The sequence below is a fragment of the Perca flavescens genome, chromosome 7 (genome assembly GCF_004354835.1).
Source record: "Perca flavescens isolate YP-PL-M2 chromosome 7, PFLA_1.0, whole genome shotgun sequence".
Lineage (NCBI taxonomy): Eukaryota > Metazoa > Chordata > Actinopteri > Perciformes > Percidae > Perca > Perca flavescens.
In genome coordinates, this window is record NC_041337.1 from 2,608,809 (window position 1) to 2,622,741 (window position 13,933).

A 13,933-nucleotide genomic window follows, 5' to 3' on the forward strand; every position below is an offset into this window, starting at 1 on the left:
TTCCACTACCTTTCTGCACAAATCACAAACAACAACTCTTCCTATATAGAAAAATGTACTACACTCTTGCACAACAAACAAATATTACAACATTAAAATTTTCACTACACTACTGACAACAGACACACAACTAGCCTTCATTATAAATGTCAGTACACTACTGCACACACTCACACAAGCACACACAAGAACAAAAACAACTGCAAATTTCACTTCTTCACAGTACAAAGTACAACTTTACATATTGACACTTACCGAGGCTCTTTTTCCATGGCTGTTGCACATGGTACAAAGCCAAGGAGATTCTTCTTTTGGAATCTGTGCTGCTGTAATGCCAAGGCAGGACATGTGGAACCACCTTGCTCAAGTGTCACACTGGATCTACAAAACAAAAGAAATGTTTAGAAAAAATTCCACATTACGGAACATAACAATAAAACACATACACAACATTCTAAAGCTATGCACTGTATTTGACTCCACACATTATGGACAATATGTACTATTATGAGTATAAAACAGAATATCAAAACTCACCCACATTGTCTCATCAGCAGCATCACCATTTTTTGGAAGATCCTCAACTCCACAGAATGAACAGAAGTCATCCTTTGAAACTTAACAATAATACAAGTGTGTTATGGTTATGTTTTTGGGTTAAGATTGGAGAAAGTGATAGGAAGATCAAATCAAATTCACAACATTTTAAAAATTGTACCAGATGCTCTGAGGATTTCGTTTCCCATGTCCTTTCTCAGGTTTTTCAGATATTTCTTTGATGAGGGTATGCACATTTTCTCTGGTGTTTTTGGACATTCCTGGATCACCATCTTGGCCATCTATAAGGAAAACAATGCATGTACTTTCTGATATAACATGGTAACGCCATTATAAATAACTTCAGTGTAACATCAAAAAAGGAAAAGCACAACACTGCTCACTTCAGTGTACAGTCATGTTATTGATAAAATGTGGTTTTGGTTAATGACTCTAGACTGTAAAATATGTTTCTCAACAACCGCCAGTCGGTCGAGTATGCATATTTAACTTTAATTCTTTTTTGTTGATCTGAATGTTTTCCTTGCAAAACAGCTGCACATGCGGAAAAATCTGTCATGGTATGCAGACATCTCTCTACCTTCAGTGAAAAACATTACACAAACTTAAATAAATATTAGAAATTACTATATATATATATATATATATATATATATATATATATATATATATATATATATAGATAGATAGATAGATACAGTAAATTTACCTGCATAACAAAGATCCCACAACTGGTGCCATCTTTCTGATACTGTAGGTGTGGGTTATCTTGCCAGGCTTCCAGTTGATACTGACCCAGTACTCCTTCCCAAATCGGTTTCTGCGCATTTGGAAGTACTGCCTGTAGGGTAAATATAAAATTGAAATTCATATTTGGTAGTTGGTTCTAAAATGGGTTACTATATGTGTTTGTGAAAGTTCTTTATATCATAAAATTTATTTACCCGAATCTGATGCCAGCCTGTCTTGAGTCCTCCACTTCATCAGAGCCTTGCATAGGATCAACCACATAAATGTGGTTGGAAGGGGTGTGAAGGTACTAAAGGAGTAAAAATTACATCAAATCATGCAAAACATATCAGAAACAGCTACAATCAATAGTGCAATTACAACTTTTATAAATGTCCAACTGACACACCTCAGATCAAATACCTAAATATCATTGTATATTTTTTTTTAGATTTGTCCAATGTGATTTTAGTGGTTACAAAATATTTCAAATATTTACTTTGAATGTCTTCACACATAACAGTCTTGCAATAGAGATACGTTGGAAGTGCTAATATTGCACAGTAAATAATAACTTTGCCTTTGTAAGAGATATATATCAGAATGCCTATGTGTGTTTGTATTAAGTATGAATCCGGAGATATTATATTAAAAGGGACCCCTAAAAATATTGGCGCTTGGGGTCCCTTTGGTTTGAAAAGCGCATATAATAAAAAAAATACTACTACTAGGTAGTGAACCAACAGCAGTCTGTAGAAAAAGATATCTTAGTTCCTACAACATAGCAGCTATTTTCCAACAGAAAAATAGGAAGTTACTAGGTCGGTCATGGCATACAAAGGGGCGCTCAGACAATGGAAGAAGTGGCGTTCGTCATGTTATGAGATTGCCATAAAAAAAAATTTAAACGATAGGTTAAGGTAAAAATAATGTTAAGGGTGCTTTAGATTGTGTGGTTTAGAGATAGTGATTTCAATTATTGCAGTATTTACATAACATGTCTTTATTTCAGTACAGGTTGCCTAGTTTTAATTTTTTTTTAAATTTAAAAAAAAAATGTAAGATATTTGTTGATAGCAAAGCTATAAAGTTAAACATTGGTTTATCCCCTTAAATGACTTAAATATCACCTTTTATTTTTATAACATTCAACCACTTACTTAATAGTTTAGTACAATGACAGATTCATAAAATGTACTGGTGTGGTATAGACATTTGTAATGAGAAACTTGCCTCCTCCATTATGAGATCATCAGGCCTCAAAGTTCGAAACTCTCTGTGCCGCAGGGTGAACTTGTCATCAGCATGGCTTACAATTGCCACAACCACTTCATTTGGTTTAGTTGTACAAAGGGAATTAACCTACAAAACAAAACAAACAATGACATTACACAACAGGAAAGAAAACTTTCAATTTAGCTAATTGAACACACTGTTGTGACGGAAATAGGTCAATACCCTAAACCATCCCATTTACTGTTTCTGAGTATTTTTTTTTTCCATTATAAACTAATAAATTGGAGTTCTTTATGTAATTTGTGAAAGCCAAACTCAAGCTGAATTGAGTCCTGTGTTTTGAATACAGTCAATGTTTGTCATAGTCGTACCCTGCTAAGTGCTGAAAGACTACAGCTTCAATACATTATGAATTCACTGTAATGGTCAGGAAAAAGTACCTCTGTGTCAGGCACCGACACTTTACTTGTGAAGCTCGTCTTGGCCTTTGGAGCAGATTTATCTTTCTTTGGAGCTGGCACTGTTTCTGGGGGAGAGAAAAACTTGGACTTTGCTGGTGGGGCAGCCTTTGTCCCACCCCTCTTTTCCCAACCCTCTTGTGATAGGTTGATGTCTTCTTTTATGGGTTCAAAAAGTACCTCATCATACAACTTATGGCACATAATGTGCTCTCTGTATCGGCCCTGTAAAGAGGCATACATTTTTCGAGCAAACATTCCTGGCCTCATTCCCCTCTTCTTATTTAGAATGTTGTGTTTTACTATCCCAAACCATCGCTCAACATGGCTGTTGGTCTCCCTGGTTTTTGTTGACCCAAAACATTCATCCTTCTTGTCTGTGGCATATCTTTTCAAATTTCCCAGCAACAATCCACTCCAGAGGGGGAATAGCCCTAAATAATGTTCAAAAAGTACTTCAATTATTGCTGGGCAGTGAAACGGATTGTCTTCTGAGGTCTCTGAATCGGCTTCGCTTTCTGTCAGTTGTTGTTGAACCTCCTCGAAACCTTCCGAAATTCAGCCGAGAAGGGAGATCTCTGATTAATAGTTTTACCATTTATTCTGTCCTCCTCCTCATCCCTTGGCTCTTTGTCCCTGTGTTCCTTGTCGTCTTCGTCCAAATCCGCAATGTTGCCTTCTTTTATTGATTTCTGCAAGGCCTTCAGGTTTTCTTTGACCTGGCTGCAATGATGTTTACCTGTCAGCACTATACACAAGGATCGGAAGAACCCCAGGGCTGTTTCCATACTTGTTGTGTTTTGCAACCTTGCAAAGGCAAAAGTTGCGAAATCTTTCAATCCTTGGTCTGTGGTTTTTTTACCAATTAGCTCTCTGACAGCCTTCAGGATATGGGCAGTACATATGTGGAGAACAGTGGTGTTTCCAATTTCTGTCCAGGTTTTCTTTTTCCGGCAAATAGAGAAAGCACTATCAAGGTAGCTGACAATACTTTCTCTGTTAAAGGACATTACAACACTCTGTAGAAGAGCCCAGCTGTAGTCTGTCTCTATTTGGTGTACCGTCAGTTTGGTGTGTTGTGACACTTTTCTGACAAACTGCATCAACCAAAAGGTTATTGGTGGAAGACATGGAGAAGGACTTTCGGTCGGCACCAAAGTGCTTCTGGAAAACTGTTCGCCACCTCAGGAGGGGGAAGCGGGGAACCATCCAAGCTGTGTACAGTAAGGATGGGACACTGTTGACCTCAACTGAGGAGGTAATAGGGCGGTGGAAGGAGCACTTTGAGGAACTCCTGAATCCGACTAATACGCCCTCTATGTTAGAGGCAGAGCTGGAGGATAATGGGGGATTGTCGTCGATTTCCCAGGCGGAAGTCACTGATGTAGTCAAACAACTACACAGTGGCAAAGCCCCGGGGATTGATGAGATCCGTCCAGAAATGCTCAAGGCTCTGGGTGTGGAGGGGCTGTCCTGGTTGACACGCCTTTTCAACATTGCGTGGAAGTCTGGGACGGTGCCAAAGGAGTGGCAGACTGGGGTGGTGGTTCCCCTTTTTAAAAAGGGGGACCAGAGGGTGTGTGCCAATTATAGGGGTATCACACTTCTCAGCCTCCCTGGTAAAGTCTACTCCAAGGTGCTGGAAAGGAGGGTTCGGCCGATAGTCGAACCTCGGGTTGAGGAGGAACAATGCGGATTCCGTCCTGGTCGTGGAACAACGGACCAGCTCTTCACTCTCGCAAGGATCCTGGAGGGAGCCTGGGAGTATGCCCAACCGGTCTACATGTGTTTTGTGGATTTGGAGAAGGCGTATGACCGGGTCCCCCGGGAGATACTGTGGGAGGTGCTGCGGGAGTATGGGGTGAGGGGGTCTCTACTCAGGGCCATCCAATCTCTGTACAACCAAAGCGAGAGCTGTGTCCGGGTTCTCGGTAGTAAGTCGGACTCGTTTCAGGTGAGGGTTGGCCTCCGCCAGGGCTGCGCTTTGTCACCAATCCTGTTTGTAGTATTTATGGACAGGATATCGAGGCGTAGTCGGGGTGGGGAGGGGTTGCAGTTTGGTGGGCTGGGGATCTCATCGCTGCTCTTTGCAGATGATGTGGTCCTGATGGCATCATCGGCTCGCGACCTTCAGCACTCACTGGATCGGTTCGCAACCGAGTGTGAAGCGGTTGGGATGAGGATCAGCACCTCTAAATCTGAGGCCATGGTTCTCAGCAGGAAACCGTTGGAATGCCTTCTCCAGGTAGGGAATGAGTCCTTACCCCAAGTGAAGGAGTTCAAGTACCTTGGGGTTGTGTTCGCGAGTGAGGGGACAATGGAGCGGGAGATTGGTCGGAGAATCGGCGCAGCGGGTGCGGTATTGCATTCAATCTATCGCACGTTGTGATTTAAAAGAGAGCTTAGCCAGAAGGCAAAGCTCTCGATCTACCGGTCAGTTTTCGTTCCTACCCTCACCTATGGTCATGAAGGCTGGGTCATGACCGAAAGAACGAGATCCAGGGTACAAGCGGCTGAAATGGGTTTCCTCAGGAGGGTGGCTGGCGTCTCCCTTAGAGATAGGGTGAGAAGCTCAGTCATCCGTGAGGAGCTCGGGAGAGCCGCTGCTCCTTTGCGTCGAAAGGAGCCAGTTGAGGTGGTTCGGGCATCTGGTAAGGATGCCCCCTGGGCGCCTCCCTAGGGAGGTGTTCCAGGCACGTCCAGCTGGGAGGAGGCCTCGGGGAAGACCCAGGACTAGGTGGAGGGATTATATCTCCAACCTGGCCTGGGAACGCCTCGGGATCCCCCAGTCGGAGCTGGTTAATGTTGCTCGGGAAAGGGAAGTTTGGGGTCCCCTGCTGGAGCTGCTCCCCCCGCGACCCGACACCGGATAAGCGGACGAAGATGGATGGATGGATGGATAGAATGCTCATTTGTCAGCATTTCACACACTGGCAGGGGGGGTGCATTTTCACCACCAGGTAGAGTCAGAGCATAGTACAGGACTCTTTTATTCTGACCCGGTACCTTAGAACACACACTCCCTGTGGCATCAAGGTGTAATGTCAGAGGGGCCTTTCTTCTTAGGTGCTGGACAAGAATGTTAACTCCGGTCTCCGTGTACATATGTATTGAAAATGGATCGACTTGGAAATGTTGTATGTATCCTGGCATCTTGTGAAATCTTACATCGCTTTCCTTCATGATGTTTTGGGTTAGATACATTTCCATAAACATGTCATCATGTAATCGGTTTGCTTTGGTTAACTCGGATTTGAGAGTTTTGAGGACATTTCTGTTGAGACACCTGGTGATATTTCCTGCCATAATCTCTTCTGTTGGGATTTTTCTCAGTCTTCTGTAGTACAGTTGGCTTACTCCCTTATGTACAGCCCTTGCTATTTTCCCTCTTCTTGTATTGCTTGCTGTCCTGAATTTTCTTTCACTTATTTTGTGTTTTATTTGCCCAATCTGTTGAACGGTTATCCTCACTGCACTGGCTTTTGCGGGCTCCTTTTACCTTTTAAATACATATCTTGCAATGCATGAGGAATATGTACATCTTGCCGTAACGTTTAAATATGGGCTGTTTTTTTTCCTGCTGTGAGGACTTTCACGTGCTGGCTTCTGAAAGAGAGAGTACAGCAGGGATTTTGCTTTCGAAAACTATTGTACAACACGTGGGTCCATGGTTGCCTTAATTTGCAACCAGACAATGGAACAATTCTGCTCCACTGTTTTTTATTCACCGAAATGGTACATTTTTTCGCTGTTGCTGGCAACTTCCTCCACTCTGGCTTGCCTTCTTCTTCTTCATTCATGTTCATTTCTTCAGACAATTGTCTGTCTCCTTCAGAATGACTTTGAAGTGATGCTTTTACGTCATTGTCATCATTCATGGTCTGTTCTTCTGACGACTGTCGCTCTCCTTCAGCTTCACTTTGAAGTGATGCTTGTACTTGATCTTCATCATTTTTGTTCAAGTCTTCTGACCAATGTATGTCTTCTTCAAATGATGAATTAACTTCATTCACCAAATCTCTGACATTATTACGGTTATTTTTCCAAATAACCCACAGCCAATGACGTTTTTTTTTAAGGTCTTCACCAAAAATGGCTGTAGACAATTCCGACCATAGGTCAGATGAGTAGCCTACCGTATTTTTCGGACTATAAGTCGCGCCGGAGTATAAGTCGCATCAGTCAAAAAATGCGTCATGAAGAGAAAAAAAACATATATAAGTCGCACCGGACTATAAGTCGCATTTATTTAGATTATAAATACAAGAGTTATTCAACTACACAATAGCACACAGAACAATACGTTGAATACGGTAGGTGTCCGGTATGTTAACGTAACACATTAACAGTTATTGAACTATACAATAGCACACAGAACAACTAGCTACCAGGGCGTGGAGCACGGAGGTATTAAAAGGCGTGGAGACGTAACTGCACCGTGAACGAGCCCCTCCAGACTTGTTCCTCCACCTCTGGCCGTCTCGCTTTCAGCCCACGATTAGCCGATTAGCCGATTAGCTTTCTTTGTTTTCTTCATTGCAGTAAGAGTCACCTTTTCTCCAGTCTCCCTCATAAGTTTCTCCCTCATTTCAAACTCTCTGCTGTTCAATTACCGTTTTCGGCTGTATATTTTACTACCTGCAGTTTGTTATCTCTTTTCTTTCTCAGTTGTCTTTAGGAGGAGCGTTCTAGTTGTCACGAGCCTAGAGCGCCCTCTCGCGGCTGTAGGTAATGTTTTCAGTATCAATTAACATGTAAAAACATGTTAAATTATATATATTTTGATATATAAGTCGCACCTGACTATAAGTCGCAGGACCAGCCAAAGTAGGAAAAAAAGTGCGACTTATAGTCCGGAAAATACGGTATATCCCTTTCTGTAATATTCACATCCTTCATTGACCTTACTACTGCCTCAATTCCACCAGCCGCTGTCCATAAATCTTTTCGGGTGCATTTGAACCTCCCCATCTTATTCAAATTGCCTGCCTGTTAACCTAAAGAAGGGGACACAGGCAAATATAGAATAATGGCTGAAAAAAGGTGACAAACTGTTAAGCCTGTGTTAGATAATTACAGATTACAAGTTAAATTTTAAATGTCTATAACAGTTACAGTGGCTAATGAAATACCTTTTTATTTCCTGCATTCCATATTTATTGGATACATATTTTTGAATGAATTGATTTTCTTAAAAAATTAATGAACTATCTTGTTCTCTAATGGCAGGACAGGTCTTTTACATTTCTTCCTGTATTGAAGGATTAACACTGTAGTCGTTACAGTATGAGTGATATTTCTGGTGAAATATGTGTTTGATCTAAACAATAATACATATATACTTTTACTTGTAACTGATAACTAAAATTGAACTGTATTTTTTTATATTTGTAAGCTCCGGAGGTGTGTGTGTGTGTGTGTGTGTGTGTGTGTGTGTGTGTGTGTGTGTGTGTGTGTGTGCGGGGGGAGAGGGGGGGTGTAATGTGTGAGTGTGTGGTAATCATGTAGGTTTATAGGTTGATGGTTTAATGGATGGATATTGGTAGACAGATTAATGAATGCTGGTAGCCAAATACTTGAATGCATATGTATGTAGATTGTTTCATGAATGGTTAGAAGTGGATGGAAAAATTATATTTTTCTGCACTTTGATAAATTACAAAAACCATAATATCGAAATATATACGCTTACGATTTATTTACAAATGTCAAATGAAAAATTTCACATTCCCATGACTTCTGTTTAACTTGAATGATACTTTAAATGTTAAAATGAAGAATTCATTTTAATTTAGAACTTCTTTATATAATTGTTGTATATGAAGATGTAATATATTGTCAGGAAAAACTTTGGGCTGTGGCAGATCGTTTGTTTTATTAATAATAATAATAATAATAATAATAATTAAATATGAGGCTGCAACGAACTAAGATCCCATTCAGATACACAAACTATCCAAAAAGGGGGACATAAAAATAGGCAACTTCCAAAACTGATCCTCAAATATTCTGAGCCTCCCTCCTGTAGTGGTCACTGGCCTCCACCTGTTGTCATTCCGAACTTGTAAAATATGGACGTTTGTATAGTGGCTGTCAGTCTTTCAGCGTGTTTGTGTAACGCACCGGGGAAAGCAGCAGTTAAATAGGATTTAGCGAGTATTATGTAATGGATAATTTCTCGTGAGGAGATTGGTCGGGGTGGTGGATGGGTCAAACACAGGGCTCTCACCCAGGGGAGCGGGGTTCGCGGCTCTTTTGTCACGCTTGCTGTAGGCCTAGTCTCTTTTTTCTTTCCTCCAGCGTAACAGTCAGACAACTTTTTTCTAAACATAGGCCTAACCATGCGTGTTTTCTTGTATCTCTAAAGGAGACTTTTAGCGTTTTTAAGGCCGGTTACACACTGCACGCGTCACGGGAGCGTGGCGTGTCAGCTGCGTGGATTTGGTCTGTCTTTACACACCAGAAAGGTGTCTGACGCGGCGCTGCTGCTGCTAGCCTTGTCTGGACACATGGATGTTTCCCATTGATAAAATAAAAAAATATATATATATATAAATATATACTGATTTGATTACAGCAAAGACAACGTCTGCATTATTGACGGCAAAATAGGCTACAGAATATTTTAGGTGCACTATTAGAAAATCGATTAAAAAAAATTACATTCATATAGGCCTATCTGCATTTATATCAAAACCTAGAGGCTTTCCAACATCAACATGACATATAAACATATTTTCCTATTCTATTTTGCCTGGAAACCCTTCCAACACGCTCGCGTCTCGGTTCTATTCTAGCAGGCACGCGTCTCAGGCGCGGCTCGACGCGCGTCTCACGCAGGCAGTGTGTAAGCTCTATAACCTGTTACCATGGGAGCCGAAATATAAACGGACACGCCACGCGGCTGACACGCTCGCGTGACGCGTCCAGTGTGTAACCGGCCTAAGAAGGACGAAAGCACCTGACCAAGCGTCCATATTTTAGGAGATGAGTGTAAGAGCATGTTGAATCTAGTCGTCAATAAACAGGCTACCAGAATAACCGAGTAGCCTAGGCCATAAAGAAACAAGCCTGCACGTGATGGTCGTGGTCAACACGTGTCCTAGCATGTCCAACACATGAAAATGTGCTTTTGCTATCTGCCACATCAGTTTTAAAACAAAAATATGAATTTGTATTTCTTATTGTGTCACCAAATTAATTAAATTCACATTAGTAGCCTATGCCTTATTATGAATATATAACCAGTGATAATGATATGTCAAAAGCAGATCCTTAATTAATCATCTCTACATCATCTATGATAATTTAAGTGTCTAAGTTCTGAAAATAACATTCAATCATAGCACATAAATCCATAAAAAAAACACACATAATAAAACAAAATACTCACGTTTCAGCGTGTAACTGGATACCAGCAATTTTCGATCGAATCCATACTTTTAAAAAGGCAGTCCAGATGTCTTTCCCCTGAGTGAAATTTGTTGTGAAGCTGGGTCACAATTCAGGCAGATGGAGATTGCAGCATCCATTCCATCCTTCTTTTGATTGTTTTAACGTTATTGTAGTCTACAAGCGGAGGTTGAATGATCCAAGAGGTTGAGAAATTGTGGTGGAGCTTCAAGAATTAGAGGCTAGGGCCTACTTAGCATAATGAAATGCTAAAATTACATAATTAAATGCTAAGTAGCATGACAGTTAATGCGATTGCCATTCAAGTTGTGTCAGTGTCCCAAAGACGTCTAATACTCTTCGATTTTTTCAGGACATTGATTAATTTGCAACTTTTCTAAGTTGACAATTTTTTTTAAATGCAAAACAGAAGCAATTTTTAAACACCAAGCTATATAAACACTTATAGTTTCCTACTCCTAAGATAATTTGCCTAGGCTAACTACCGCCGCTGGGCGCTCTCTCTCTTCAGTCACTCTGTATCTCGCTTGACCATCTAACGTTACCGTGCTTTCAGGCGGACTTGAACAGCTGAGTTGCAGCGACAACATCAGCTGGTTTGAGTCTATCTGAGACAGTCCGGTTTAGTATTTTAAAATGAATGCACTGTCGATAGGCTACAGGCTATTCTATAACCAAAATGATGGCGGGATCTCTTAATTAAACCCAAGCGCTCTTTGGTGAAGTGGTTCATTCCGTAAATGTTCATCATCTATCCATCAGCCAATTAAGCCCGCGCTGATAATTTGATTGGTCCAACCATTTTGATTTGTGCATAGCTGCTCCACAACGGATCAACTCCAGGCCGATTCCTACCTGTTACATTGACCATTATACAAATAGGCTACCATGCCTCATTTTGAGTTGGCCTAGCCTACAGAGTGTTATATTTTTATTTTTTGTGTTTAAAATCAAAAAAGAGGAACCCCCTTGTCATGCATTATACATGACTCAGTAAAAATCTTTATTTTCTGACAATTTCAACTTCCCAAAAACATGTCATATCATTTTGACATATTTTATGACTGAAGTGACATCATACAATGTTTTGGAACAGCATGGTTAGAGAAGTTTTGTTTTTTAAGCAAATGTGAATGTTGACAATCACATTCACATGGTTAAAAGAAAAAAAAAAGTACTGGTATAACAAATTAGCGTTATTTTACTGTTTTATTAACCTGCTTTGGGCTAAAACTTTAAGGTGGACACTTGTTGAAATGTATAGCCTATTTCTTTACTTAAAGGCTAACTAAATGTCATTGTTTTTTTCATGACAACTTTAACAACAACAATATTTGGCTAACTCGCCTGGCTATAATTAACATAACTGAATCCAGAAATATAGGCCTACGATAGCTTACCCTACTTCAGATAAATGTTTTTGACTTATGCTATAAACTGTAGGATGTGTAGGCTTAGAGAAAGAATATAACTTATGGATGACAATAAACTAAGCCACTTCTTACAACAAATACAATAATGGTCTATTAGTGGGTGCAGGTCTATAATAATAAAGACCAGCAGTTCTCTGCTTGTTATTGGCCAGTAACATTACCCTAACACCACCTCTTTGGGAATAGCTTATCTCAATAACAGTGAAGCTATTGGATGTTATCCCCAATAAAAATTATTTAAAAATAATCTGAGCCTGCTTTCCCAACATAAGAAGGTGTAGTATGTTGGTAAGGAGCCCCCAGATGTGTGCAGTAAATTTGGAAGCACTAGGCTCAGTAACAGTGAAGCTATTGGATGTTATCCCCAATAAAAAATCTTTAAAAATAATCTGAGCCTGCTTTCCCAAAATAAGTAGGTTTAGTATGTTGGTAGGGAGGCCCTAGATATGTGGAGTGATTTTGGAAGAGCTAGACTCAATAACATTGACGGTATCAAATTTTTGGCAATAATAATTCATAAAAAATAGGCTGAGGCATATTTTAAAAAATTACTCGGTGTAGTATGTTCAGAGGGAGGCCCTAGATATGTGGAGGGATTTTGGAATAGCTATGCTCAATAACAGTGAAGCTGTTGAATTTTATTTTTGTATCCACTTTCGGTTTTGCACTTTGTAGACGGTCCCTAGACGCTCGGCTGAAAGCATAACGTTCACAGGGATGCATTGTATTCATTCACATAAGTAGATGGTTCTTTCGGATGAAAACCGGGTTGTAGCTTGTTGTCTACCTTCCTACGGTTAGATTGAGCTGCCTATTGTGTAAGTAACACGTTTCATCTACGATTTATTGAACCGCAAACCCGCGAATCTGCCAATTTCTGTCTAACTTTACCGAAGTAGCTACTGGACGCTGTTTTCAACCCTCAGCTTCGGTTACACAGAGCAGGTTTGGTCATTAAACCTTTACTTGATCTTTCTCTCCTTCCTGTGATCTCTTCTCTCAGAAACGATATGACGATAGGACGTATGTAAGTAAGCATTTGTTCATAAGATATATTGTAATCTTTGCTCTTTAACAGGCCGTCGCTAAACCCACCAGACTCCATGTAAATAATCAGTACTTTTATCATCATAAAACACACTTCATTCAAAGTGGACAGAAACACAAAACTATTAAAAGCCGTCATGGTTCGTCTTTCCACTGTTCCAACAATCACCACTCTGGTTTGGTTGAAATAAACCCATAACTCACCGATTTACATGTGGAGATATGCTGGCTCTATACATGCTAAAAGTACTGATTATTTACATGGAGTCTGGAGTGTTTGGTGATGGTAATTTGGGGGATGTTATCTAGATAAACAACAGTAACGTTTCTTTTTAGCAACAGTTTGCTTTATTTGCTATCGGTTATCAAAAGCATCATATGTCTTCCATTACAAGCCAGGATATAATGTTAGTGTCTCTTCTCTGTCCTCTCTCTTTAATGATTAAATAAGGTAATGTCTCCAAACTTACCTCAATTATAGATTGTCTCCTGCTAGTTGTACTACAGCACTTTTTTTTAAAATATAGGCATATGCATAATTTTGAAAATGTAATATATGTCATGTAAACAAAGAGTCATGTCTCCAAAACTACTCCACACATAGAAGCCCCCTCTGCTGGTTGTTCTACAACACGTAGTTTTCAAAAATAATCATATGTATAATTTTAAGGAATATTTTTTGCTAAAAACATTTAATACTTTAATGTTTTCATACTTACCTCACTATAACTGCTCACCTAATGGTTGAACTATAACGGTTACTTATCAAAAAGTAAACAGGCATCATTTTTGGGTATACTTATTTTGTCTCAAGACATATAGAGAATTGTCTCACTAAATACTCCAGAGAAGATGTACAAGGAGAACAAATATTTAAAGTAATATATATATATATATATATATATATATATATATATATATATACACACACACACACACACACAATTCTTTGTTGAACTTTAATACTTTACAAACACCAGAGCAAGAGAGCGCTGTGACTACTATTCTGAGGTGATTTTGGAGAGGGGCATTAGGTAATTAAATACGCTGGCTGACTTA